At 50.5% G+C, this 15,160-nt stretch overlaps 1 long non-coding RNA gene across 1 annotated transcript; it reads left to right on the top strand.

Annotated features, from left to right (window-relative positions):
* Positions 1-11,063: 11,063 nt before the first annotated feature.
* LOC109944979 (uncharacterized) lies at positions 11,064-11,732 on the top strand. The gene is made up of 3 exons (XR_002268354.2): positions 11,064-11,253; positions 11,345-11,404; positions 11,517-11,732. It is a non-coding gene; the product is annotated as an uncharacterized lncRNA (long non-coding RNA).
* The last annotated feature ends 3,428 nt before the right edge of the window (positions 11,733-15,160 follow it).

Here is a 15,160-nt window from a genome sequence, read left to right on the forward strand (position 1 = left end):
GTTGTGCCACCCGCCAGGGTGAGGCTGACAGCAGCTGAGTCCAGCCTCAGGCGCAACAGGAAGCTCCGCCTCGCCCGACCTTGGGCCTCGGCCTCAGGAGGAAGTCTCCGCCACGCCCGACCCCAGGGCTCAGCCCCCGCCTCAGCCTCGGAAGGTGGTATCCACCTCGCCCGACCCCAGGGCTCGGCCTCAACCTCGACCTCGGGAGGAATCGCGTCCTCGCCCGACCCCGGCCTCGGCCTCAGGAGGAGTCTCCGCCTCGCCCGACCTTGGGCTCGGATCGACCACGCCGCAAGGGGTACATCATTACCTTACCCCTAGCTAGCTTAGGCTACGGGGGAACAAGACCGGCGTCCCATCCAGGCTCGCCCCGGTAACAAGTAATGATGGCTCCCCGCGTGCGTCCATGACGACGGTGGTTCTCAGCCCCCTACGGAAGCAAGGAGACGTCAGCAAGGTCCCAGCAGCCTCGACAGCTGTGCTTCTACAGGGCTCCAGCGCTCCTCCGACGACCACGACACCTCGTGCACAGGGCTCTAGCACCTCTCCAACAGCCACGTTGGCATGTACACAGGGCTCTGACACCTCTCTGCCGGACACGTTAGCATATAGCAACACCCCCATTGTACACCTGGATCCTCTCCTTGCATCTATAAAAGGAAGGTCCAGGGCCCTCATGCGAGAGGGTGGTCGCGCGGGAGGACGGGCCGACGAACCGGCTCACACACTCTCTCTCTCCCTCGCGAACGCTTGTAACCCCTACTGCAAGCGCACCCCCTTTGGCGCAGGATAACACGAGCCGCGGTTTTTCCCCCCTTTGTGTTCCATCTCGCGCCAACCCATCTGGGCTGGGGCACACAGCGACAATTTTACTCGTCGGTCCAGGGACCCCCCGGGGTCGAAACGCCAACAACTACAAAAGAGGGCTAACAACGCTACAGTGAAGAACATTGCACGTAGAGTTAGAGTCGTAGAGTCAGGGGCGCACCGGATAGTGAACAAGACATGTCCGGTGTGGCACCGGACTGTCCGGTGCCACTAGAAGACCACGGTGCCAACGGTCGACTGCTCCCGAACCCTAACGGTTGGGTGACGTGGCGGCGCACCAGACAGTGTCCGGTGGCGCACCGAACTGTTCGGTGCGCCCATCGACAGCAGCCACCCCCAACTACCATTTGGTGGTTGAGGGCTATAAATACCCCCAACCACCACAACACCAAGTACCCAAGCATTCTGATCTTTGCATTCAATACTGTCGGTACCCTGAATCAGGGGTACCCTGTTCAACGGTATGAAGGCGCTGCACCCGTACCGCACCCCTAGGTCATACGGAGAGCGGCTCCCGACCCCACCACATGGGCAGAACTAGGGGCACCACGTGGCAAGGAAAGATAATACTTTCCAAGGTGCATCGATGGGTCCGGACCTCCAAGGAACGCCGGACCCCTGTACGAACGGGTCCGGAGCTCCCAGGAGGACATGCTGGGTCCCCCGAACAAGCTCCAGGCTCCCCCCAGTAAGGTCCGGGTCTTGGCAAGGTCCCAGGATGAGAAGGACCCCGGCATGGGTAAGGGTCCGGTGCCGGCACGTGTCCAGGCCTTACTCTACTCTTTCCGCTCAAGCGAAGGCCCGCTGCTGTTGCGTGGAGTGTGGCCCGTGACATAAGCCAGCAGGCCGAGCCTGATGCAAAGTCCATACAACCATACAACCTTCGCCTTTATTGCGGAGGGGACGCGCTGCCTGCCACCACGCTGACCGGCAACGTGCCCTCTCAGCATTTAATGCGACCTGTTCCATCCGCTGGTAGGCGGTGTCAGACCCATCCAGCAGACGACACGTTTGATCAGTCTGCTGGCAAACAGTGCGCCCGTGCCGAGCGGCGCACTGTACTCATCTTCCCTTCTACAAGAAGCTTCCTCTGCACACCGAGGATACGGAGATCTCGGGCGTCAGGGTACAAGAAGATTGCCTCAGAACAGACATTAGTGGCTCCAAGCGCTATATTCTTTATGTCCCTGGGCCCATCTGTCGGGGCCCAGCATCTTTGTGCATGCCCCCCTTCAGCTATAAAAGGGGAGGTATGCGACGTTACACACACACACACGCAATCTTAGGTCACACCTTAGACTCGCAAGCTCATACAAGCTCACAAGCAATACATCCCACAGTGGAGTAGGGTATTACGCTCCGGCGGCCCGAACCACTTTAAATCCTTGTGTGTTCTTGAGTTCTTCCCGTTCAACCTAACGATCAAGCAAGACGCCTAAGCCCCTCCTCATTTCAGGATTTAGGGCGGGTGCACTCCGCCACCCGGCCGGAGATCTACTCTCCGACATTTGGCGCGCCAGGTAGGGGCCTAGGCATTGGGTTTTTGCTTGATTCCTTGCCCAAGCATGATGGTGCAGATCATTGAGCACCGCGCCGAGACTTCGGTAGACTTTGCGGTGGAGGGAGAAGTTGCTTCCTCCACACCGCAGGTTCCTGGTCGCCCGGTACTAAGTACTCCTGCTGTGCATGCCACACAACAGCGCACAGCAGCACAAACGTCCCGGACTCCATCAAGGGCGTCTCCGAGGGCGTTGTCAACAGCCAGGGAGTTGTTGCGACACCCTCCAAGCTCCACGGCTTCACCAGGAGCCATGAAGCAATGGCGGGACGATGTCGACCGACTACTCGGTATGGCACATTCTGCCTCGACCAGGTCGAAGACGCGGTCATCTCGACGCCAACACGAGGCGTCAGCATCTGTGCGCTCGCCCTCAGTAAGGGGCGCACAGACCAACGACCTCCGGGCAGAGCTCAATCGCAGGCGTGCGGGAGAGGATGCCCGGGTCTCCTTGGAAAGGGCCCGCGAGCGCCGCCAGAACATCGATGGCCGCGACCTCGATCAAGACTTCGCTGCGGTTGCGCCGTAGACACCAATAGGCACCCGGTCCCAAACGGGTGTCCCTTTGTCCGGTGTGGGCTGCGCCGCTCTTGCGGACCATCTCCGCGCAGCGTCCTGGCTACCCAAGTTCCGGCCGCACCTGCCGAAAAAATACGACAGAACGACGAACCCGTCAGAGTTCCTGCAGGTGTACATTACCGCCATCACAGCAGCAGGTGGAAACACCACTGTGATGGCAACATATTTTCATGTGGCCTTGTCTGGGCCTGCCCGGACCTGGCTCATGAACCTCACCCCAGGATCAGTCTACTCCTGGGAGGAACTCTGCGCACGGTTCATGGCGAACTTCGCCAGTGCTTACAAGCAACACGGTGTGGAGGCCCACCTCCATGCGGTGAGGCAGGAGCCCGGAGAGACCCTCCGGAAGTTCATCTCCCGCTTCACCAAGGTGCGAGGTACGATAGCTCGTATTTCTGATGCTTCTATCATCACGGCCTTCCGACAGGGAGTACGTGATGAAAAAATGTTGGAGAAGTTGGCCACACATGACGTGGAGACTATCCCCACGCTCTTCGCTCTGGCCGACAAGTGCGCCAGAGCCACCGAGGGCCGTGCATGGCACTCGCCCCCACAAACTGAAGCTGCCCAGTCGGGTGGCTCGGGGGCCATCCTCTGGGACAGAAAGAAGAAGAAGAAGGATCGCGACTACCAGAAGTCGCGGTCCACCGCTCTGGTGGTCGCAGCCACGACCGGAGGCCTGGGCGACCGCAACAAACACCCGCGGCCGCAGAAGGGTAACAGCGGTTCATGCCCTGTGCACCCGAACGGTCGCCACATCGCCGCAGAGTGTCGCGAGATCATTGACCTTGCAAAATGCGTCAGCGACGTGAGCAGTCTTCCAAAGACGGCTCCCCGCCGGCCCGGAAAGGAAAAGGTGGACAACGGCGAGGTGGCCGCGGCTGAGCGGGACCTCGGGTATCAGTCGCCCGAGGGGGACCTAAGGGATATCTTTGCCGGAGGTTCCTACTCCGGTGAAGACAACTAGGCGGACCCCAGAGGGACCCCACGTTCCCCGGTCAACGGAGCTGAAGCACGCCTTCCTCCGGAGGCCCTTCCGGATTCCCCGCGGGTCCGGGCTGCGGACAGGCACATGCAAAAGTGGCCACAGCCAGAGACGAGGGCTCCCGTGGCAAAAGCAGGTGGGAACCCTGGGTCAGGACCTAGCTCCACGGCAAGTACCACGCCAAGAAGGGCTCCACAACTCTCCCCAGTTGGGAAGGACCCTTCGAGGTAACGGGAATGCACCATCCCAGGGGCAACCATCTAGCTACGACTGGAGGATTACCTTACCCCGGTGCCGAACATCTCTATAAGTTCTATCCATAGAGCAAGACTAAGGGGTCGAATCTGTTTCCCTTTTTTGTAACTAGATAATGCATACGTGTACGACAACCCGGTGGGGTCCGCTCCCATGAACCCGGTCTATTGGTCTGCACACATGCATGACGAGTTATAAAGAGAAACTACCCCCTCAACTGTGCTCTTGTGATAGTTCCATCTTACTGCTCCATGGTCCTACCTTGCAGTCGTTCAGATAGTACTTTTTAGCTAACCCACTCGTACGGTTTCCATCTGTCTGACATGGCGACGTCCGAATTGAGCAGCCAGGCTTGCAGTTTAGGGCCCCTGACACGAAAGTAGGGAGGTCCGACAGCCTGGGGGCCGGCTCTAGAGAACGGGATCCCATTCCATAGGGTGGTCCGGAGCCCGTGTAGCCGCTCAGCTAGGTCCTGTACCGTGGGCCTGCATACTCTGCCACCCCATGACAGGAACTTAGTACCTAGAGTTATAAGTCCTGTGGGTCCGACAACCTTGGGACCGGAGCTAGAGAATGGGCATTAGTCTCCTGGGGTGGTCCGGAGCCCGTGCAGCCGCTCAGCCTGGTCCCGTACCGTGGGCCTTTACGCTCCACCGCCCTGCGACAAGTGTCCTAGTATCTAGAACCGCGACCCAGGGGGGTCCGGACACGCAACTTGGCCACCCGGACTAAAACCTGCGGGTCCCGAGCATGTATCAAAGGACGACTAATATCAGACGGAGAGCCCTATGAGGTGTACTACTAATGCTTCCTAGCTAAAAGTTATGTACAGTTCCAGATCTCGGCGAGTTTGCCTCCCGAGGTTTGTTGACAACCTTTTTAGAAACGTTGGTATCCAACCTCAACACATCAAGCCTGCATCCCAGGCAGGGGGCCAGGTACTAAGGAGGAGTCAACAACATCGCACACAGCAGGAACAGACGATACACAGATAAGTGTTAAATGCTGCTTAGAAGACAATATTTATTACTTTACAAAAACAGGGAAAGGCCTGGGGGGCGGTTCTAAAGAACGGATGCCCGTTTCATAGGGTGGTCCAGAGCCTGTGTGGCCGGTTAGCCTGGTTCCGTACCCAAAATCCTGCACACTCCACCACTCCGTGGTGGGTGTCCTAGTATTTAAAACTATAGTCATGTGTGTCCAGCAACCTGGAGGTCCGGCTCTGAAGAACGGGCACTTGTCTCTTGGGGGGTCCGGAAACCATGTAGCTGCTCAGCCTGGTCCTGTACCGTGGGCCTACATACTCCACCGCGCTGCGACAGGTGTCTTAGTACTCGAAGCCACCATCCAGGGGGTCCGAACACACAACTTGGCTTCCCAGGCTAAAATCCTGCATACATATGTTATTACATTCTGCTCTCAAGCAAATGTCATTACATTCCCTTACAAGCGGGACCCTAGCTCCATTTCTGCAGGAAGGAACTACGTTGCACCAGCAAGAGTCACGCTGGAAGCTGGCTCCGGACAGCCCCACCAACGGCGGCGACCACCTCTGCACCAGCAGCGACAACGACCTCCGCTCCGGGCGGCTCGCCAGCAGTAGCGATCACCTTAGCGTGAGCGCTACTGCGAATAGGTCTTCGCCTCCATCCTCCTACGGGGGACGACAACAAGGCCATTAAAGCCAAAGAGCCGGAGGTCTGGCGGCGGGTGGCACTGGCGGTCTCGCCAGCGTAGGCAACCACCTCTGCAGTGGGCAGCCTCATCAGCGGAGGCGACCACGACAGCCCCAGCACCCACGAAGAGGTCCTCGCTCCCATCCTCACTACGAGAGTGAGGACAAGACCATCCAAGAACGCCATCGCCGCCCCCACGGCATACGACGTCTTGTACGACCTCCCGGTGCGGCCGGTGGCGCGATAAAAGCCGTGGATGTGGCCAACCCACGCACGGCGCGACCGTCGCCCGTGCGGTGGACGGGCAGCCACGCTCCACCCCAGCGGCAGGAGGCAGCCCCGGAGGCGGCACCAGAGCCACCCAGGACGGGGAGCCAGGCACGCGGCAGCTGACAGCGCCACAGACGGCCGGCTCCACGTACCCGAAGTTCGCCTCCTCCGCAAGGCTGGCGAACACCCTTCTCCCCCGAATGCTAGAGGAAGAAGCGGACTGCCAGCCCACGCGGAAGGCGAAGCTCCCGCTCGGCTCGCCCTCCTCCCCAGCGCGGATGATGAACATCCTTGAAGCTGAGGGCAGGAGGAGGCCACAGCCCGGCTCGCTTCTCTCCACCACAAGGCTGGTAGTCATCCTTGCGGATGACCACCGGCCGGAGGTTGCGACCGGGCTGCGTGATGAAAATCCTTGAAGCCAAATGATGGTGGAAGGATGCCAACTCCCATAGGGTTGCACCCCTCCAACAGCAGCAAGAAGAAGACAAGATCGGCGACACCACCACGAGCGCGTGCTCTCCGGCGGTGAAGTCACCGGAAAGGACGACCTTGACGCGGGTCCCTTTAGAGAACACCGGCGCACCCCATCTGGAGGCCCGGAAGGAGAAAGGACGCGGTGGTCGCAAGAGGAGCGAGGCATGTCTACTGCCCGGGAGATCGACCCCTTTTTAAAGGCAGACCCCCCACTCGTGCCCCTGAAGCGTCACAGGTGAAGTCTCCCCCGACGTGCACCGAGGATCCCACCTTATGACACGGGGGCCAGGCCCCACATGTCATACAGACTAACCCGAAGAAGGAGCGTGCAACTACCCTGCTGTTATGCGCCCCTTCATTTTCGGGGCAACCAGCGACCAGGAAGGCGAACCGCCGCGCAAGGGAAGATAATACTTCCCAAGGCGCATCGATGGGCCCGGACCTCCAAGGAACGCCGGACCCCTGTACGGACGGGTCCGGAGCTCCCAGGAGGACATGCTGGGTCCCCCGAACAAGCTCCAGGCTCCCCCAGTAAGGTCCGGATCTTGGCAAGGTCCCGGGATGACGAGGACCCCGACATGGGTAAGGGTCCGGTGCCGGCACGTGTCCAGGCCTTACTCTACGCTTTTCGCTCAGGCGATAGCCCGCTGCTGCTGCGTGGAGTGTGGCCCGTGACATAAGCCAGCAGGCCGAGCCTGATGCAAAGTCCATACAGCCATACAACCTTCGCCTTTATTGCGGAGGGGATGCGCCGTCTGCCACCACGCTGACCGGCGACGTGCCCTCTCGGGATTTAATGCGACCTGTTCCATCCGCTGGCAGGCGGTGTCAGACCCATCCAGCAGACAACACGTCTGATCAGTCTACTGGCAAACAGTGCGCCCGTGCCGAGCGGCGCGCTGTACTCATCTTCCCTTCTACAAGAAGCTTCCCCTGCACACCGAGGATATGGAGATCTCGGGCGTCAGGGTACAAGAAGATTGCCTCGACAACAGACATTAGTGGCTCCAAGCGCTATATTCTTTATGTCCCTGGGCCCACCTGTCGGGGCCCAGCACCTTTGTGCATGCCCCCCTTCAGCTATAAAAGGGGAGGTATGCGACGTTACACACACACACACGCAATCTTAGGTCACACCTTAGACTCGCATGCTCATACAATCTCACAAGCAATACATCCCACAGTGGAGTAGGGTATTACGCTCCGGTGGCTCGAACCACTCTAAATCCTTGTGTGTTCTTGAGTTCTTCCCGTTCAACCTAACGATCAAGCAAGACGCCTAAGCCCCTCCTCATTTCAGGATTTAGGGCAGGTGCACTCCGCCACCCGGCCGGATATCTACTCTCCGACAAATACAAGAGCAATAGACTCCACTCCAAGGCACATTCAAAGCGATCGATCCACTCAAAGTCCCCAAATCAACTCTAGTGCATTAGGACTTGTGAGAGGATCTCTTGTGTTCCTTTGTTGCTCTTGTTTGCTTGGCTTGGCCTTCTTTTTCTTTTGAATTCTTACTCTCAAGTGTTTTGTAAGCAAGGCAAGAGACACCAATTGTCTGGTGATCCTTGCGGGGTCTAAGTGACCCGTGAGATTAAGGAAGAAGGCTCACTCGGTCTAAGTAGCCGTTTGAGAGAGGGAAAGGGTTGAAAGAGATCCGGTCTTTATGACCACCTCAACGGGGACTAGGTTCTTTAGAACCGAACCTCGGTAAAACAAAGCACCATGTTCATCCGCTTGATTCGCTCTTGATTTGTTTCCCCCCTCTCTCCCGGACTTGTTTTTAAGTTCTAACGCTAAGCCCAGCTTATAGTGTGTGTTTAAGTTTATAATTTTCAGATTCTGCCTATTCACCCCCCTCTAGGCGACTTTCACTCTCCATGGATTCTGCTTCCTCAGCACAAATCGACGCAATCCCTGCTCTCTCTCCTCGCCCTAGCCTCTCCAACCGTGTCCGCGCCATGCTCTCCATGGATTCGGCTTCCTCAGCACAAATCGATGCAATCCATGGAGTCTCCTCGCCCCAGCCTCTCCATGTATTGCAAATCCTCCATCCGGTGGTGAAAATCGAAAACATGTACGTGATGAACAACGCCGACGAGGCTGCCCTGAAGCGGGAAGTGCACAAGAAGCCGGTGTCCATGCTCATCGACGCCAGAGGCATCAACTACTACATCGAGGGCGTCTTCACGGGGCCGCGCACTAAGAAGAGGTCTCTCACGAATCCTTAGATCTGAGGCCGACGTCGCCTCAGTGACCTCATCCTCCATCCCCATCACCAGCTCCTTGCTGATGTTGCGCTCCACTGTGGGAGCAACAGGGCTACAACAGCTGTCGCATTAGCTGCTCATCGCCCCCACAGGCGATGATGCCAGCCAGTAAGTCAGCCTGACCACTCTCCCTTCGTTTCCCTCTCGCCGGGTTCTACTGGTTAGGGTTTTGGTCTCATGCCCTAGCACCGTTGATAGTCGCCGAGTTCTCCGCCTCCCCTCCTCCAGTCGGCCTCCACCGCTCTTCTCTAGTGCCGACGCCACCACATTGCCACTCGCTCCCACGGGATGCCGCCTCTCTGTCCCAGCTCTTTGGCTTCGCCTCCCCTCCCCCCGTCCTCCATCGCTCCTCTCTGGTGCTGCCTCCACACCACTCTCTCCCGGGGATCCAGGTCTGATAAACATAGTTCTAGGCCTCGACACAAGCAACACGTACTTATATATCTCTTTGATATGACATAACAACTACAAATTATTTTTTCTTCTATCCATATTTTCTGATAGAATGTGTTCATGGCAACAGATGACAATGGTGGGAATATCCCAAGAAATATGTATCCTTCATTTCAACAGATGATTTTGTGGCCTTCTGATATGTCTAGAAAGCAAGGATCCAACTCCAAACCTTCAGCTTCAAGATCGTGAAGATAGGGTTGTTTGGACTAAAGATTGCAAGCTAATTGGTACTGCTTTAACTTTGGGACTGGAAGGTGATGCTGGTTCGTTGCTACTCGATGAGGTTTGAAGATATTACATTGTCACAAATACACCCTTTTCATGCTCTGTCCAGTTCACGTTCGTCTATTTGTATGGGTATGTACTTCTTTGTAGAGCACCAAATCAGATGTTTACTCGATAGTTTTTGGCATCATTTTTTTAGAAGTCAATTAGCCATTTTTAATTTTGTTGTATACTTTCGTACTGCTTCGTAGACAGCAAGTAATGATTATTGAAACTAATAGTAAGAAGATTGCCCCATCTATTGACTCCAAAACCCACGTTCTTTTGTAATTCTATAGTGAAACTTTGTCAATTATTAGGGTCCAAGATTCAATGACCGTTTATCCACCCCATGTCAATGTCTTGAAACTATATGTTCATCTTAAATGCAATTCCTTCTTTTTTCAATTAGTGAATAAATAAATTATATAGCCTTGTAAGGCTGGCCTGGTTTCACTATGTTCTGGGTTCCCATGTTTACATCTAGCACCTTTGAACTGAACATGTGTCGTTTAAAATACGAGAGTTGAGTAGTATTGTTTGATGTAAATCTCTACCACTATAAAGCACCTTTCTACCGTTGGCATGCGTTAACACAGTGATAATTTGCAAATGCAAATGCAAATTAGCACTTTGAACTGCAAAGAGGTCTACTGTTCATATTATTTCCTATGAGGTAGTCCTATACACATCATATGAAGAAGGTGATGATTTTGTGTTTGCAGTCATTTAATTTATATCAACCTTTTTCCATTCTAATTTAGGGTGCAATGATTTTTTGAACCGGTATTGCTATATTGAGCAAGCTATGTATGCTTATGCTATTCAAATTTGCTCATTTATATGGAGTAGAGAAATCTGGAGGGGGCTCGTGGAGATCCTGGGCCATTATTTGCAGACCATAGTGACAGCTTGTTGGACCACTTGGGCACTTGGGTATCAATGGGGAGTAATTCCACAACATGAGTCTCCAACAATGGGTCATTTGGTTTACTTGCTAACAAAAATATTGGTAGTATGTCTTTTGTCTGAGCAACTTCTGTTGTGGTTATTGTTTATACTAATGGCCTACATGTAGTATTCATTTTCTCTATAGTATAATAAGCCCATTAAAACAATTGAATGCCATTGTCCGTGCATCCATTATTTTTTGTGACTGTGCTATGTACATGTAATAGTGTAGGGGCTCTTCTATTCCATCGTAGTACACTGTCTTTTTTGCTGAACTTTTTTTGGAAATCCTATGACTCACTTTTTTATGTCCTCTCCATTGGACTTTTGGTAAAGTCCCAGAAATCTTAATCTTACTAATTGCTAATTGGTTTATACTAATATGAGGCCATTTTTAGTAGCTTTAAGTAATTTTGATTCAAGTTCCCATTGAGTTAATAATTTTATAGTTATCCTTTGCTTTTAACTTCATCATTTGATCACATGTCGAAACAACATTTTTTGTTATTTATAAATCAAATGCATGGTACTTATCTTCATCCCTGTGCAGTCCTATGATTGATACGGAACCTAACCTTTCTATTTCATCTCAACAATAGTGGATTATTTCAGATACGATGTCCCTAACTATCTAAGATTGCACTAAATTTGGAAACCATTTTTCAGTGCCTGTAAGCAAGTTTGAATCAGGTTCCCGTTGAGTTAATATTTTTATACTTATCATTTGGCATTAACTTCATCATTTGATTAGTGATTGATGTATCGTCTATTCCATGAATAGAAGATGAACTGATAGTTGTTGGAGATGGTCATTCAGGAACCATATATGTTCATGCAGCTGGTAACGGCCTTATAAGACCATCTGTTGTTGTTGTTGTAGCTACTTGAGATGGACCCCTTCCCATCGTATGTAGCAAACTGATTATATGACATACTGATATTTCATATGTCAGAAAATACCTACGGGATCAATCTCTTTCAGTTAGGAATCGACAGATCCAAGGTAAAGAAAACCCTACTTTTTGTAGCACTACTGATTCTCTTTTTGATTAACTCCTCTCTCTTTCTATACATGCTTGGATCTTAGAATCTGTTCTCTTTTAGATTTGTATATATGCTTGGATCCTCACAGCTCTTGTATATGTTGTTTTGTTATTTATTTAATGGAATTAAGTCCTTAACAGGAAAACACACTAGTTTTTAATGGAATGAAGTTCTTCAATGCCAGCTGCGATCTGTATTAGAAATTAATCTCGATTAAATCACAATAGCTAAGAGGAAACAATAGGTATGACAAAGATGTTGAGTTCAAGTTACTGAAATAGATAAATGCATTAGCCATACCAAGAAATTCAGGATCACCATAACAATCCAGTTAGTCAAACCATTAGCAAAATTTAGAACACAATAACCATAAACACACATACAGTTCTTGCAACATTTACTCATTAATGTGGTTCATGGATTCTGAAGCTCACATGATTTGATAATAAGATGTCTTGGACTTCATTGGACAAGATCTACTTAGAGCAATGATACAGATACATTTCTTAACCTGAACCAGTTTATATTACTATGCAAGGTCTCTATAATGGTCAGGTATTTACATAAATAATACCTTAACTCTCGATAGATGGTTAGTTGTTACCTTTTCTTTGTAGTGTAGGTTGGCATTGCAACCTGATGGCCTTTTCTAGCAACAATTCTTGGTGGGGAACCACTTTTCTCATACAAACCTTTTCTGGCAAACTGATGGCCTTTTCTGGCAACAATTATATACAAGACTTTTTTTTTCATTTTTGCCATTTTTATTTCCTTATCTGACTTGTCCTGCCTCTATTTCTTTTATCAGGGAGCTTAGAATTGCATGCACAGTTGTTCAAATGGAACGTGAAGGGGCATCGGTCCTCGAGTGTCCCCTTTAGCGCAAGTATGGCTACTTTGTGTTCTAAATTTTGCTAAAAGGGTATTTGTATGTACTCCCTTTATATATTTATTATACCACTTCATGGTAAAATTACTGCTTGAGTTTTTCTTACAAAATAGACTGTGCTCAATTTTACGATAGTCAGATTGAATCTTACATTCACATAACTAATTTATCTTGTCCTGTTATGATCTATTTGGTTTAACAGTGGCCTTGTATTGCACTTTTCAAGGTCCACGATGCAGAAAACCTTTTGACAAGGGCAGGCTTCACCACTCCAGGAGTTGATGTTGATCATTATACCGTTAGGTACAATAATGGTTTGTAGAAAAAGAAAACTTCAGTTTCTTACAGTGTTGTGTATTTTTCAACTTCTCTTTTTCCTACAATATTACGTGTAGGTAGAATAAACATGTATTTCAATTTTTACTTCTATACTTGGCTTTTTGTGTTAATGTTGTTACATTTATTAGATAACAATAGTCCTTCCTATATTCAATTTAGAATTTCCTGTTACATTTATCAGATAACAGGTCCCACTATTGTAGCATGGCATCTTATGGGTTCTAGTGATATGATTATGCAGTTTGAGCTAGCCCTAAGAAGTGGAGAGCCAGATGTAATTACTCGTAGGACATCTGACTATTTCCTGTGATGCGAAAGTGATGTGGGGTTCAAGCATCAAGCAACAATCTGTATTATGGGAGGAAACTGATCCTTTTGTATTCATTTTGTTCTCCTTCACCACCTGATTTTCTTCTCTTTGTTCTGTTCTTCCTTCTTGTGATTCTTGTAGAGTTCTGCACTTGTACGGTTCTATGTTGGGCCATTGGTTCTTTTCTTTTTGTTGACTACCTCGATTTGTCATGTAGACTTTTTAGTTAAAATTATTCAGGCATTAGTAATACAAATTTTATTTATAAGGTAGTTCACTTTGGGTTTCATATAATCTGTGAATTTATGTGATGCAGTATCTGGTACAAATAATTGTTGATGAATATAACATTTGTATATTTGTGTAAGGTACAATTAGGCCATGACTAATGTTGGGGGCCTTCGGCTTCCGAAGGTCCTCAAAAGTATGATTTAACAATGTTTCTGGAATAAAGTACATTAACAGGTACCTTCGGATCCGGATCAGAGCCACGGTACGAAGAAGTACAAAGGATGGCGCAGAGCCGAAGCTGTGTGTAGAAGAGCTTCGAAGTAGCGGCGGAAAAGGAAACCGACTTAAAGATGAAAAACCAGATTAAACCTCAAAGAGTTATCATAGAGTTATTGATAAATGTGAAGGACATTATTGTAATTTTCCATGGGCTGCGACCCGTGCCTATAAATAGATGAACAGTATCCCTGTACTGTTCACGCTGATTTGGCATTGACTTTTGCGTCACACTCGTACTTTTACCTTCTAACAAGCCGAAGGTACATTTGTAATTTGATATTATTTCTATTCCGTCATCATAATAAAATAGAAATGAGTTGTCAACAATATATAATCGTTTATATTAACTTGTATGCTTCATATGATTCCTTCTTCATTATTATATTTTATGCTTATGAAGGTATGTCCTTCATAACCTTCGTCCGAAAATCATTATATTCTCAAGGAAATAATGTTTAGAAAGACGAAGGATATTGATATTTAACATTTTGTGTTGCCTTGTTCTTAATTCCGAAGCATTTGAGAACAAGTCCCCAACATTGGCGCCCACCTCCGGTGAACTCACTTCCATTTCTTGAGTTTTGAACATCTTCAGCAAGTATCACCTTCGTCATGCCGCCGAAAAAAGCTTCAGCGACAGGGGCTGGTACTTTACAACCGCTGGATCCCAATCAGGATGTCCTTTCTCTCAGAGAGGCCCGAAGCCAAAAGAGGAAGGCTGTCAGTCCAACACCTCCGGAGGATGACCTGGATCAGGAAATCCAAAACCTGGAGATCCTTCAGCAACAGGTGCAACGCAAGAAGGAGAAGATGGCTCGTCTAGCTGATCTTCAGAGACAGATAGACGAAGCTTCTGAAGAGGTTCGTCATCTTGTTCAAGATGATCAAAGCCGAAGGCCCCCACGCAGAGAGCTTCATCAGGAAGGCTTTCACAATGAGGATGACTGGTATGAAGATTTCCATCATGGAAACTTTGCTTTTGATGATGCTTCTCCTCTTTCAACAGAATTGCAGGCTACACCATGGCCACAGTCTTACAAGCCACCCTAGCTCCCCATGTATGACGGTCACACAGACCCGAAGCAATTCCTAATGGGTTATAAAGCAACAATATCTTCGTATGGTGGCAATACGGCAGTCATGGCAAAATCTTTTGTCATGGCCGTCAGGAGCGTTGCTCAGACTTGGTACTCTTCCCTTCGGCCAGGGACAATCACTTCTTGGCAGAAATTGAAGGATATGCTGATAACTAGCTTCCAAGGGTTTCAGACGAAGCCAGTCACCGCTCAGGCTCTCTTTCAGTGTACCCAGGACCATGAAGAGTACCTTCAGGCGTATGTCCGGAGGTTTCTGCGCCTGAGGGCACAAGCGCCAACAGTGCCCAATGAAATTGTCATTGAGGCCATGATTAAGGGACTTCGGCCGGGGCCATCAGCGCAGTACTTTGCCAGGAAGCCACCACAAACGTTGGAGAAGCTGCTCCAGAAGATGGACGAATACATTCG

Source organism: Zea mays, chromosome 3 (assembly GCF_902167145.1).
Source record: "Zea mays cultivar B73 chromosome 3, Zm-B73-REFERENCE-NAM-5.0, whole genome shotgun sequence".
NCBI lineage: Eukaryota > Viridiplantae > Streptophyta > Magnoliopsida > Poales > Poaceae > Zea > Zea mays.